Genomic DNA, 15,144 nt, shown 5'->3' with positions numbered 1-15,144 from the left:
ATTAGCTGAACTGACAATGAAATTAGCCAAATTAGCCTACACATGCCTGGAGTCACTGTCTCAAGGTGGCTCCTTTCCTGTGTTTGTCTGAATGATCGTGTCTGTCCACCGAAATCCATGTTTCAGCTCCAGTGCAGAAAAACAGAGCATCTGCATGTCCAACTTCCTCCTTTCTCTTAGAATAACGTCTGTCAGTCTCCTTCTTTCCTGGGCCGGCTCTGAAAGTGTTGATTGCAGTGTTTTTGTTGGGGTGGAATGTGCTTTTAAAAGTGCTTTTTGCACATCTCTGCTTGCTTTGCCTTAGCTATGTTTCAGTATATCATATATGTAGCATATTTACAGTAAAGGGTACAGAATTTTTGTGTGTGTTTCAGAATAGGTATAGAAGATCTGAGATACACTTTGGAAATTGTTTTCTAATTATGTGATCCATGATTGTTTTGATAAGCAAATGTGTAAATGCGTATATGCAATTTTGCAGCAGTTGTACATTTTTTTCAGTTATGAGACATATAATATGCATATGTAAGTTGTTTAGTTGTTGATTCTGGCTGTTTCTCTCTCTTCACACACACATACTGAAACCAGGATTATTTTTTCTAGTTAAGGCAAAAAGATAAATGTCAAGAGATGGCAGGAGGCTCTTGGATTTAAACAGGGCATAGAAGGCATCCGTGGCACTCTCTTTTCTTCATGATTTTGTCTGTGCATGTTTAATGTTCATTTAAGACTGAAAGGGAGCCATATTCCACCAAGGTTATTTCAGTATAAAAAAGTAATCCAAAACTTAATTCTAAACTGTGAGGACATTAGTGAAAAATATGGTAAAATAACTATTTCTATTTCAAATAATTGTTGTTCTTTTTAATTTTCCATTCATAAAAACAGAAAGAAATGCATTACAGTTTCTACTATTAACTGTTTTTCAGCTTTGAAAATAATGAGAACTCTTTCTTGGGCATGCAATCGGCAAATTAGAATGATATTTAGATGATCACGTGACACTGAAGACTGGAATAATGATGAGGGAAATTCCAAGTTATTTTAATTGATGACTAATGTGGTTTATTCTGTTAAATGGATGCTGACATTGTCTGAAATACATGATTATTCTTTATAGTATAAACTAAATACAAAATTCACAATATTGAGGGTCAGAATTAAGAGCAGTCATGAATTGGAGACCTAATGAAGATGTTACACTCTATTTGTAACCTATTCTTATGGTGCATCACTAACCAAATCCTCAGTGCCATCACCAGACTGATGATAACTGTTGCATGTCGAACCGAGAATTTGCATGTCTGGAGAATTTCTGTGAGCATCATTAAAATGGGTCACACGAGCATATGACGTAGATATTGTTTTGTTCCACTCGCCAACATCCACCAATCATTTTTTCTACAAACAGGGTGACTGAGACAAAAGTCATGAGGGCATTATGTGTGCATGTGTAACAGGTATAGATTTGTTATATTTCACAATTGTGCTGATTTGTTCTTTTTATGAAGAACACAATATGTGCATCTAATGCATCTGTTTTATGTTTCAGTCTCTTTAATATATTGACACAATTTCTGTACACCCCTTATATTTATGTCCTTTGTTAACTGTCCCTCGTCACTTGTGGGGTTTCTCAAGAAAGCTTTCCATTGGCTTGTTTTTCCTTGCTTTCTATTTCTCTATGGCTCTTAATAAGTGAGTGATCTGTTAATTACAAAAACATCATCCGCCCTTTGTAATCTTTGGTGTGCCTTACACCAAATTACCATCATTGTGCACATTATGCTGTACACACACACACACACACACACACACAGACACAAACACACATGCACCCAGCTGCGAGAAGTACTCAAATACCACACACACACACACACACACACACACACACAGACAGACACGTGTACACAAACACAAACACACACAGCCCCTTGAGCAAGGAGGAATGAAACCTAAAAGATTGCCATTATATAAAGCTGACATACATCTTCTGGCTCTCAGCCGATGAGCAGCAGAAGCTATGAAAGAGAAGTGAAGAGAGAGAGGGGTTATAGCTCTGGCTTCTGTTTAAATTAGTCTCTGTAAAGTTGGTTAAATTTAATTCTCCCTTGGATACAGTAGCCTAACAAGACTATGTGATGGGGAGAGAAAAGGAGACCTGAATGAAGAAGAAAAAGGGATCATGTAATCAGGTACAAGATTTTATTATCCTATATGTAGTGTACTGATACAATCATTGTTGTTACTTTGAATTGTAATGCATCGTATTGTTCAGCTCATGAAGAAAAACTACTACACTTGTACATTTTCTGTAGATAATGTGAGTGTTAAACTCACAAGCAGGATGTTATGATGTCGTGGTAATTGCCAGAGTGTTGCTATATAACTCAATGCCCATTTTGTGAGTTATAGGTGCCAATAATTTCAGCTTTAGTTGTCATAATTTGCCAACCTATGCATCTACCTACATTTTACACCTCCAAAAAGTTCACACACAATTTACTTTGTGAGGCTCCTTGCACAATAATATGACCTCAAAACACTTTTTGTGTGATTTTAAAAATCAATATGTTTTGATATTTACATCACATATCCATCTCCATATGCATAACTTTTCTGATGTAGTAAACTTGCTCAGTAGCTCACCTGTGCAGTCGAGTGCTTGTGAATAAGTCCTGTGAAACACGTGTCATGATAAAATACACTTTTGGTTGATTTGTCGGAGGGCTTAGTGTAGGTGGAAATAGTATGTTGTTTTGCAAACACAATAAGTGTATTAACCTTTTAGTGCCATGCGCTGAACATTTAATGCCCCAATTACTGCAATATGTACAACAACCAAAAAATGAAATGATAATCTGTTTCAGTTGATTTTAGTAAAAAAAAAGAATAAAGCATTCAAACATTCTTAAAAAAAACCTGTTGTTATTTACCCACACTCAAGACCCTTTTCCCCCTTTTAATATGAAATTTAAAATGTTCAAAATATCACACTGTGATAACTGATTCTGTTGAAATGTCCCTTATATATGAAATAATAATTTTGATTTGATTTAACTAGTGTGCTTTTGCATTGTAAATAAAAACTGCACTGAGCTATTACAACCTCATGCAATTATAAATATAGAGAAAGAGGGAGAGAACTACTTGTTAAAATGGAAGTCATAGTTTACATGTGGAAGTGCATGTGTGGTGCGATATCTTTGTGTGGTTGTTGCATGAAAGGGTTAATTGATCAGGACAGGGGGTAAAACTTCAAACTTCAACAAACACATAAAGTGACACGAGCACAAGGCATCACATCACATCACCAACACACAGCCTGAGAAGAACAGCCATTGTGTTCTATTACAATCTGACTTCCTCTCTTTACCCTGTGGTATTCTTCTCACCAGAACAGAGTGCCACCAAGTGCATTCTCATGGGGGAGCAGGTGGGGTGGTTTAGATTGGGATGGGTGGGGTGGGGGGGTCAACTAGAGAGAGAGAGAGAGGGCGGGATGGAGGAAGAGAGGGGGAGGAGGGAAAGGAAGAGTGGAGGGGATTTGAAACACTCCCTGAGATGGCCCGGTATTTCTCAGAGTGTCCCACGCTTGTGCTTTATTCCCACAGTGAGACGGGCACAAAGGTGCCTGTGCTGTATATGAACTCCAGAAATTGCTCGAGTGTTTTCTATAGAGCTACATTGCCATTTTTTTTCCATTGCTCAGTATATCCCCACTGTCATACAGATATCAGAGCTGCATCCATAGGAGCGCCGGGCCACAGAATAACAGCCCACTCATTCATCTGAAGAGGACAAGACCACAGAAGACTCAACCAAAGACAGTCTCAGAAGTCAGACAGGTAATTCACTTTTATGCATCACTTTAATCATTTCTTTTTTTCATTTTATTTATTTCCATTATTTTGAGGTTTAATGCAGAATTTTGTAAAACAAAAAAAACAAACAGAGATCCTTTGGTACTTTTATTATTTAATGTTAAAATATTGATATTTAAAATAATATTTAAATATTAAATTATTTATTAAATAATTTTTAGACATTGTACAATGTATTGTTGTATTAGTTGATTTAATTTTTGTTATTTATATAATATTTAAATATTTTGTAATTATATTTAGAATATTTAAAAATTTATTAATGGATTTTTTTTTTTTTTTTACATTTTAATGTTTCCTTTTTTATTTAGAGATTTTTCTATGTCATTTATTTTTTTTATTCATTTTACAATGTCACAAATAATAATTCTGAATCAAATCTCATTTCACATTATAACATCACGTTGGATTATATTTCTTTGGTACTTTGGCCAAAGACTATTTTAATAAGTAGAAAAGTGAATTAGATCACCTGTGCTGTGATTGGTGTATTAGTTTAACTTATATAAATAGATAATTCTCAACTTAACCTAGAATTACAAATGTATTAATATTAAATTAAATATCAAATCAAGTTGCAACTACAAACAAATGATGCTAGAATTTTGAAAAAAACTATTTCTGACCTAATCCCCTCATTTTTGTTAAAAATCCAACCTTTTTTTATTTTGTGAAATATTTTGCTTAAAAGTTGAAAATTCTGTTGGTCTTATTGTTTTTGTTTCTTTGTGCAGTGGCATTCATACCTTTATACAAAGTGGTTTGAGTGTCCAAATACATTTTAAGAGTCGTCACTGTATGTTAAATATATCCTATATCTTTCATTTCCCAATAACAAAGTACAAAAGCCCTGTATGTGATGTGAAGTGGTGTCTGTCTTGATTAATAAGACCAGTCAGTACAGTTGCTTTGACAGTGAAGAGAGAAACAGAACCACCATGTAAGGAAACACATCACCCTGTTAGCAGCCTGACAAGCAGAGAAAGGATTGCCTTCATGACCCATATGAGGGATCCCACTGGATGGCAGGTGTTGATATGTGGGGGTGTCTTTTTATAATGGGGTTCTGCAATGGGCTGAGTAAGCGAGGCGTATTCTCACTTCATATGGCTAACCTCAGCATCTCATCCTTGACCTCTCCATCCATTAAAGTGGTCTGTGTCAGTCCTGGAATGCCTGGCTTAAACAGTTGTTCTGTCCTTTGTTGTTTAAAGCATGCGTTTAGCATTAGTATGCACGTTCAAGTCCAGTAACACAAGTGCATATACACATTTAGACTTCAACTGGAAATGATGACAGCTTTCTTTGTCCAGTAATTGTGACTTCACAGTGTACATGGATATTTAATTAGGTAATCGCAGAGCTAGGTTATGACTGGTTGTAAAAAAATTTCAATCTGTTTTTTAATTTAATCAATCAAAAATACAGTAAATACAATAATATCTTGAAATATTGTTACAATGAAGTAGCTGTTTTTCTGTTTTAATATGTTTTAAAATTTCATTTATTCCTGTGATGGAAAGCTGAGTTTTCAACAGCCATTACTTTAGCCTTCAGTGTCACGTGATCCTTCAGAAATCATTATTTCTAATAGAGTCTGAGCCCAAGAAATATTTCTTCTTATTATTAATGTTGAAAACAGTTGTTCTGCTTTTTCAGGCTTCTTTGATGAATAGTTTAAAAGAACAGCATTTATTTGAAACAGAAATTTTTTTTAACCTTATACATTTTTGACCTTTTAGAGCAATATCATGTGTCCTTGCTGAATAAAAGTATTATTTTTTCAAAAGCAACAACAAAAAATGTTCCTGACCCCAAACTTTTAAACTGCTTATATCTGGCAATAGCTTCATCATTTATTCATATATGCAATTTTTATGATGCCTCTTGTTTAAAAAAAAAAAAAAGGTAAACATCATGCAGATTCTGCAGAGGATAAACTTAGAACTATATTGTCCAAAGTGTTTGCCTTTGTGTCTTGCCTAGTTTACATCTCTGGTATATTGGGACAAAGATATGACTACAGTCTGTGGTGTCATGCTAATTCTGTTAGTCCCTGACATCAGGTTGAGGGGAAAGGGCTTAAATAAATATTTATTCAGAGTTATGGGGGCAGCCGCATGCGTGGGCATTGCAGAGCCTCTTATGGTGTGAGTATCAGTGTGCCCGCAGCAACACGATCACTTTGAGAAAAAGCAGTATGCCATCACTTGCCAATAGTGCCTGGCACCTTTGTGAAGTGCTACTAGAATGTTTCAAAGGCGTTGTGGCAATGTTCCCAGCTTGTTAAACTGATGCAAATGGGAGTGCGAGGCTGCATGTTATTCTAAGTTTATTTTTGTTATTGAATGTTTGACAGTGGCTTACAGTCATAAAGAATAGACAAAGAATCCTTGAGGGCTAAGGGAAGCTCTGATGATTCCTAACAAACAATTTAAAAGAAGCTTAAGAAGAGTTCAGAAAATCTATCTATCTATCTATCTATCTATCTATCTATCTATCTATCTATCTATCTATCTATCTATCTATCTATCTATCTATCTATCTATCTATCTATCTATCTATCTATCTATCTATCTATTTATCTTGTTTGCATAAATTATGACATTATTAATATATTAATTAGCAGGAGCAAAAATATTAAATATTAATAATAAATTAATAAATACATATTAATATCAAATTACAGATACATTGGTTTTGTGTATTGAGGGGTAAATGTCTCTGTATTTAACCTGCTTACAATAGTGTGTGAGTAGATACATTAAAGGTCCTTTAAGGTCAATGACCAATGTCACCTCTTTCCTTTCACAAACAGAAAATCATATGAGAGTAGGTGAAAGTTCTTCCTGTTTGTCATTCATCTCACCAACCCGTGTATGCGCTCTGAAGTCCCATTGTTTGCTATCTTCAAGAAATACAGCGATCTTTCACCTCTAATAATACCTCAAGATAAGAGTTTTTTGGTTTTATGATTTTGTGCGTTAACCAGATGCAAAATAATCCGCACAAATGAACTCTTATCTCGTGTCATTCTTTTGCTCTGTTTGGGAATGAAAACACCCTTGCACTTGTAGACCCTAAGAGACTTGTTTCCCTTAAAGTAGCAAGTCTGGAGGAAATCATATTGTTTGAAATTGCTTCCTAAGAGAAGAAGAAAAGGAAGATGGAAAAAAAAGGAAAATGGAGAGACAGAATGAAAAAGAGAGAGCACTCTGGCGACAGAGATCGCCCAGTCAGTGTGACTCAGATGGATATATCCGTCCTCATTCTGTGTGTGTTTTTTTTTTTAATGATTAAGATTCCGTTCCCACCGATGCCATTCTGAACAGCCTTTGCCAACATAACACATGCACCCGACTTTACAGAGTTCCCGTAACTGATGAAATTCCGAAAATTTTATCTTAAGATAAAATCTATGAAGTTCGTAAGAATATCAAATATATTCTTAAGAACATCTTAAGAAAAAATATAAGAATATTCTTGAGAAGAATTTTTGGGAATACATAATATTCTTAATTTTTTTCTTAAGTTAACAAATAAGAAGAAAATGGCAGTTGATAAGAAATTTCTTATTAAGAATGTTTCCTGAATCCAGCCCCTGGGGAAAGACTGTGCCACTGCCACATAAAAAACACCTTTGAGATGGCATGCATTAGCAACATCATAACTGAACAAGAAACGCTGAATTTCTTAGGAACCAGAGTGCACAATTGGCAAATTTGCATATTCTAGTATAAAAGAAAAGAAAGTAAGACAAACAAGCACTATAAATGCCAGAAGAAAGTGTTATTCATAAAGCCTGTGCTTTGCTGCACACAAAGTCAAAGGGATAGTTCACCCAAAAATTTAAATGATGTCATTAAGTACTCACCCTCATATTGTTGCAAATTCTTTAAGGTGCCATAGAATGCAAAAATCACTTTTATAAGGTGTTTGAACACAGTTGTGTGGCCACATTGTGTGAATACAACCAGCCTAATCGTAAACAACCAGCCTAATAGTAAAAATCCATCCATTCACTGTTTTATAATCCCAGTAAATCATAAACAGTCGAGCAATTCCAAATTTCTCACTACTATGACATCATACTCTGGAAAGTCCCGCCCATTTGTGACGCTCTCTGCCCTATTAGCACATACACAGCCCTGAGTGAAAAGCAGCAGTCAACCATTACTGTTCTCTTGCTGTAGCTGTTGGAGGTACAATGTCAGCGCCAAAGAGCCATTACAAGTGTCTTGTGTTGGGATGCACACACAGACATAGCAGTCTCCATAGACTGTTGAGGACATGGTGGTGAAATTTCATTTTTGAAGGAAATTAAAAAAAAACTGAAAAGTCCTAACAAAGTTTTACAAAGATTGCTTCTGAAAGAGGGACAGACAAAGTAAGCATCACACATCATATTTTGTTTTCCAAAAGAGCTTCTTGGCTCTCTGTAAGGCTAATGTTGCTAAAGCTACCATTGTCTCTGCCTGTTTTCATAATTCTGCCTACACCTGCTACCAGAATGATCGTGAATAGGAATGTGGTAGTTAAAAATCACATTTAGAAGCAATGTGAGGTTAGTAACATGGTCACCACCAGTTACTGGTATCAGCAGTATGCCCACGAGCATGAGCTCTTGAAGCTTCGCACTCATCTGAAAAGTGAGGCGGGAGCACCAGCTTGTTTTCATTTAAAAGGGACAAACTCAAAAACAGCGCATTTTGGCTCATACCCTAAAAGTGACAATTTCAACAAGCTATAAAAAATGATCTGTGGGGTATTTGAAGATAAGACCTCACATACACATTCTGGGGACATTAGGGAGCAATTTAAAATATTGAATCAATGCATTTAATGGCACCTTCATCTTCAGAACACAAATTAAGATATTTTCAATGAAATCTGAGAGCTTTCTGACCATCCATAGACAGCAACGCAACTACCACATACAAGGCCCAAAAAGAATAAATAGTCCACGTGGCATTAGTTAAATTAGTGAAATTAACCAAAATTTTAAGAAGCTACGAAAAACAATTTGTGTGCAAAGAAATCAACATTCAAATTCAACAGTTTATTTATTCAACAATTTATTTTCTTCCATGTCCATTTCCGTTGCACATTCACAAGAGTAACACAATGGATGCATGTGGTGCTGCTGACGTAGAAATCAAATGCACTGTTTCTTGTTTGCAAGCAGAGGAATGCACACGCATGTGGTGTAATTCTGACGTGAACTTGTGTTGAATTCTGACACAGAAGAAAATAAATAGTTGAATAAAGTCGTTATTTTTGTTTTCTTTGCACACAAAAAGTATTCTCATATCTTCGTAAAATTAGGGTTGAACCACTGTCACATGGACTATTTTAACGATATCCTTACTACCTTTCTTTGCCTTGAACGTGGTATTCCTTGCTGTCTATGGAGGATCAGAAAGCTTTTGGATTTCATCAAAAAAATTTGGGTGAACCAACCCCTTTAAGACAGCAATTTCCTCTTTGCGTTTGATAAATTTTCATAATTAGATTTGACACATAGTAAGATTTCATTGTTCAGTCAGCTGCTCACTGCCCTATTCTTGAGTAGCTATTTTAAAGAACAGGACCCTGCCATGCACAGGAAATTATCAGGTTAAAATTAATGTCTCAAGTACATTTGGGACAATTTAACAAAAAATACTAAGGAATATAAATTTTCAGCTATATATTTCCCAAAAGATAAAAGAAAAAATTCAAGATGATAAAAAGTAATAATAAAATCAGCATATACATTAAAGTGAGTGCAAAAAAATAGGCTGCTTTATACTATAAACTCCAGTTATTTCCTTAGTGCCCACTTCTTTAATTTTCTCACTAAATACTAATCAGACAATCTGACTATTTTAAATCTGCTCAAAAAGTAGGAGGGCCTCTGCTCAAAACTGTCTGACCTTATTTGGACAGTACTAGCAAAACAGGGTTTGGTACAGGATGGGTGTGAGAGCAGAGACAGACACATACACACACATACACTTTAAAAGTGAACTCTCTAGTGTGGCCGCAGTTGTGCTTCATTAAACATTTGAGGTTTAATGGGTATTTGAGTGACAACATCCTGTAAATAGCATTAAATCGAAAGCCCTTTCCGAGGTAACCTTAACTGGTGCTAAAGAAAACAACTAAAACAGGCACATGCAGACCCAAAGAAAAGAAGATCAATATGTGTGTCAGAGCAAAAGACACAACACACTTTCTCATTGTTCTCACACCTTTTAAGCATTTAGATCAACTGTATCAATTTCATTGAGAATTAACTAATCAATTAAGAGATAAACAAGATGCTTTGCGGAATTAGTGAACTATTTAAAGGGAGATTGACGTGGCTGGACTGGCATTTATGGAAATGGGACAGTGCTCACTGATGATATTTTGGGAAGCAGAGCAACACTGGACAGTGTTAATGATAGTGTCTATGATTAATACACCTGAGCTCATGTTTGACAGCTTTTACAGAAACAGAGAGGAAACTTTTGAAGGAGTTTATTTACTTTAAGTAATATAGAATATACAGTACTATAAAAAGCATCTATTTAGGAAAGTTTTTATTTTTGTTCTCCCAAAATATCTAAAAAATAATGGTGAAAAAAGCTTAAGAAAATTTGATTTCAAGATAGATAGATAGATATATAGATAGATAGATAGATAGATAGATAGATAGATAGATAGATAGATAGATAGATATATAGATAGATAGATAGATAGATAGATCTGCCACAGTTGTCTGAACTTGGAACATTGACATGTTGTTTGATTTGTCTCTGTGTTGAGAGGTTCAGTTAGTCCATGCAGCATCATCACTCATACAGAAACAAAAACAGGAGCACAAAGGCTGGCACACGTGATATAGCTGACAGACATCTGTATTGTGGTAAAATGATCACTCTATCTAGGCCTGGACAGGGTCATTCAGAGTGGCAGTTCTCAGGGCCCTTGGCATCACCTTGCCCTGACCTACCCTGCCAAGACCACTGTTCCCATCCTACCCCCAAAAATGGGGCAGGCCAGACTAAAATTAGAACGGTGGTCTCCTCTCAGGCTCTATACTGTAAATATACAATACATGACGCACAGCATGTGAAACCTCTGAAAATGTTTAAGTGGATCACAAGAACAGTCTTTCTAGATTTGACAGCGAGCACACTTTTCACAAAAAGAAGTTTGATGGGTTTTTAATAATAAACTAATAGATAGCAATATCATTTCTCATTCAGTTTCATACACTTGTCTATTGTTTAATCTAACTCATCGTAATGGTCAGTCAGTGAATCATTTGTTGACAATCAAATGTAAGGAATTTTTGTCTGTTTGTTTTTTGCACTATAAGTGATTTATCATAGATGATAACCACTATTTTGTACATGTGTGTGTGTTGTTCATGTAAACCCTTTGTTATGGGACAAAATGTCTATGAGAAATACAATTTTTTGTAAGGGTAGGTTTAGGAGTAGGGTTAGTGTAGGGGCATAGAATTTACAGTTTGTACAGCATGCTCTAAAACACATTAATCCTATGGAATGTCACAATAATTATAGGAATACCTGTGTGTGTGTGTGTGTGTGTACCTAGTACTTACCTATATTTGGGGACAAACTATGACACATGGACACACACGCACACACACACACACAACTTTGAGGATGTCCTCATTTGTAAAACTATGTGTTTTGCCATTTGTGAACATACAGCGGGAAACAAGAGAGAGGAGCTAGAAAGATCAGAGATGTATCAGAAGAAGGGAGACAGATGGCATCAAATACAGCATTTTACATTACATAATGCTATGTGATACTGTACACAGAGGCCTTACCATGCTAGAGACTGCACATTACTATAACACAACTGGAAAGTGCAGTTACAGGATTGATTCAGTTATATGTCATACTGTATTGCCAGTAAAATCTGTTCTAGCACAAAACCTTATGGCCATGTCATACCTTCATAACACCTTTTGATACAGTAACACACTGTATGAATACTTTAACAAAATTATGGATTTTATGAGATTTATGCAAGCTAGGTAATGTAAGTATATTTTCTGACATGGCATTTATTGTCTGTATTACTGTAATTAATTGATCAAGGTGGTTTGAAAGATGTATCTTGCATTGTTTGCTCTTGAATGAACTGATTATTAAAATAACTAAATTGAAAGTAGCCTAGATCATATTGTTGTGTTTTGATGATGAAATCAAATGTTCTCAATATATATGTACAATAATCTTATGTTTTGAAAGAATGATTGAGTGGATGGAAATATGCATAACTGTAATGAAATTATGAGATTAGATTTTAGAAAGAATGATGAACGATGTTAAAATTGTGATCTGTTTGGATTTTTGTACTAAGAGTTCTGAAAAAATACACCTTACTTGTGAAAATAGTACCAAAGCGAATAATAAAAAACTGTAGCAACATGACTTAAACTAACAGAACAGCGCCATCTACAGACTTAACAATTAGACATAGAGAGCCCCATTGCATCAAACATCTACTCAAATAAGCGTTGAACTCCATTTTTCACTTAGTCCCTGCGGGAAATGTACATCCCTGTTGATTTGTCTCACTTAAATGAGGTTTCATATGAGGATTCCCTCATTAATTTGGACTTCATCCATTTTGACTAAATCCCAACTAAAGTTTCTCTCCACCTTATAATCACATTAGGCTTGATGTCGCAATACAATTATTCTAAAAGTTGACGGTACAGGCCTGTATGGTTTACTGCTCACTTTGATACAGAGACTTTTTTGATGTCAGGATTTAAAATAAGATTACTTGTAAATAATAAAAAGCAAGATTTTCTTGGAAAGAGACCAATTTTGCTATATCCTGGTGCCTTTCTCATTAGATTTTAAATGGTAGCAAAAAAACATTGTGTCACTTGAATATCCATTCTTATTGGTCAGTTTGTATGTGCGTGGATTACAGATTTTTTTTTTCACCCCTCACAAACAAAATCTTTACGTACGATGTCACACAATTTCTGAAACTTAACACTCAATCACCAAAACCACACAAACAAATCTGCAAAACCATACGCTAATTATCGACCTTTGACTCAGTTTTCAATTTCATAAAGCACTTTTTGCAAAACGCAACACACAATTCTGTAACACTAATTTTAACAGGACCTAATATTATGGCAGATGTGTTTGCAAATTGTTTGCTTGTGAGATGTGTTTGTGCTATTTTGAATGCAGTGCTTTATTTTGTAAAAAAAAAAAAAAAAAAGATTTTTTTAATTTTGTGTGTGCAATTCTTGGATTTGTGTTTTTAAGTTTTGAAAGAAAAAGAGGCAAAGTTTTGAAAATGTATGTAAGCATTTGAAAAAACTGTAAAACTCCACTGGTCGACCGTGTGCATAATAATAATAATAATAATAATAATAATATAATAGTAAACATGTGCATCTGAATTTTATTTGTGGGCTAACTGATTTAAACAAAAGTAAAATTTATCAACTTTGTTGTTACGTTCTTTTGAAATGCATTTTTGAAGAGACTCAGCCTTCCTTGTTATCATATATTCAGCAGCAATACTTATCCATCAATCACCCATACACATTAAATAGGTTTCAAATGTTGCTACCATGACACCATTTCATGGGTCAATATCAGTGTTGATTTACCTTTTTTGGCTCTCTCTTAGCATTGGTGTGGAGTGATGGGGGACTGGAGTCTCTTGGGTAATTTTCTGGAAGAGGTGCAGGAGCACTTCCACATCAGTGGGGAAGGTGTGGTTGACCGGTGCTGTTCATCTTCCGTATCCTGGTGCTGGGCACAGCGGCGGAATCATCATGGGGCGACGAGCAGTCCGACTTCATGTGTGACACACTACAACCCGGTTGCACCAACGTCTGTTATGACCGAGCTTTCCCCATTGCCCATATCCGCTATTGGGTGCTGCAGATTGTCTTCGTATCAACACCGTCCCTCATCTACATGGGCCACGCCATGCACATCGTCCGCATGGAGGAGAAGCGGAAACAGAGGGAGCAGGAGGAGAAGGGTGAGGACGGCAATGGAGAGAAGCAATATTTGGAACAGAAAGAAAAGGCAGATGATACAAAGACAACGTTTCGCCTAAAGGGTGCGCTGCTACGGACGTACGTCCTGAGTATTGTGATCCGCTTGATCATGGAAGTGACCTTCATTGTTATCCAGTACATGATGTATGGAATCTTCCTGAATGCTCTGTATCCTTGTGACATGTCACCTTGTCCCAACCGCGTGAATTGTTACATGTCCCGTCCAACTGAGAAAAACGTCTTTATTGTGTTTATGCTGGTGGTGGCGGCTGTTTCACTGCTTCTGAGCTGCTAGAACTGTACCACCTTGCATGGAAACAGTGCAAGCAATGCCTTCGAAAATATGCTGACAAACACGCCAATGATGTCAATGGCAAAAACACCAAAGTTGGTTCTTTAGTCCTACACAGCAAGACAAGTATTCCAATAGATCTGCCTGAGAAGACTCAGCCACATCCCTCCCAAACCTGCACCCCACCCCCAGATTTCAACCAGTGCCTAGCATCAAGCCCAGGTCCAACATCACCCCCGCATCTTCATCACCACCATCTTCAGAACATCCACAAAACCTGCCAGCCCTTCACCAACCGCCTGGCTCACCAGCAGAACTCCGTCAACATGGCCACAGAGCGAGATCATCACAGCCACAGTGATCTTCAGCCAGCTGTGGACTTCCTGCAGATGAGCTACGAGAGCCCTGAGGTTCGAGTCCGGGTGAGATGACACCCAGTGCCCCCTCCACACCATCCTCCCAACCAGGCTGCTTCAAAGACAAGCGCCGACTTAGCAAGACTAGTGGTACTAGTAGTAACCGAGTCAGACCAGGTGATCTGGCTGTGTAGGTTGGGTTAAAGGACCGTCCTGGAGGATTAGAAGCTGGGAGTGTGAACTAGCCTTAAGATGAGAGATATTGACACAAGGGGTGTGCATTATTGTGTGTGTGTATGAGTATTTTTTGTGTGTTGGTATGTTACATGGGATATTTCACTTATTTGTGATGAGAAAGGCTTAAATATCAGCATGAATCAGAGGATAAGGAAAGGGGCAGAGAATCTGTATCAGAGCATTTAATATGGTTTCATTGAAACTGTTGTCGTAAGTGTATGTAGTTTTATAGGGTGGATCAAAAAGTCTGAAAAAAGGGTGTGATGATATATTTAGATGAATGAATGGATGGATGGAAGATGGAAGGACTACTAAAATAACTTT

The 15,144-nt window shown here is 36.4% G+C and overlaps 1 pseudogene; it reads left to right on the top strand.

Moving 5' to 3' along the window:
* The first annotated feature begins 3,473 nt into the window (after window positions 1-3,473).
* LOC113109363 (gap junction alpha-5 protein-like) lies at window positions 3,474-14,864 on the top strand (annotated as a pseudogene).
* The last annotated feature ends 280 nt before the right edge of the window (window positions 14,865-15,144 follow it).

The sequence above is a fragment of the Carassius auratus genome, chromosome 9 (assembly GCF_003368295.1).
Source record: "Carassius auratus strain Wakin chromosome 9, ASM336829v1, whole genome shotgun sequence".
Classification (NCBI taxonomy): Eukaryota; Metazoa; Chordata; class Actinopteri; order Cypriniformes; family Cyprinidae; genus Carassius; species Carassius auratus.
Note: the sequence above shows the minus strand (reverse complement) of the source record. Positions and strands in the feature narration are given on the sequence as shown.